Consider the following 263-nt stretch of genomic DNA (forward strand, 5'->3'; position numbering starts at 1 on the left):
AGGCCCAAAGTCAGCACCCCAGACATGGACTCCGCCCAGACGCCCTGGCCGGGCTTGTCAAAAACCCCTCTGAGGCTTAACTGGGATGGTTTCTCCTCCTGGAGAGAAGACCACCAGCGAAGCTCAAGTTCACGTCAAGTCAGAAGTGACCTTGTTCTTCTCACTTCATCTGCTACGCATGGAAGACGCGTGTCGGGCCCTCAGGATTCATAACTTGAGACATTGGAGACTAAAGACATTGGCCAAATTTATACAGAAAGATG

The sequence above is a fragment of the Spermophilus citellus genome, assembly GCF_964194105.1.
Source record: "Spermophilus citellus genome assembly, chromosome: 9".
Lineage (NCBI taxonomy): Eukaryota > Metazoa > Chordata > Mammalia > Rodentia > Sciuridae > Spermophilus > Spermophilus citellus.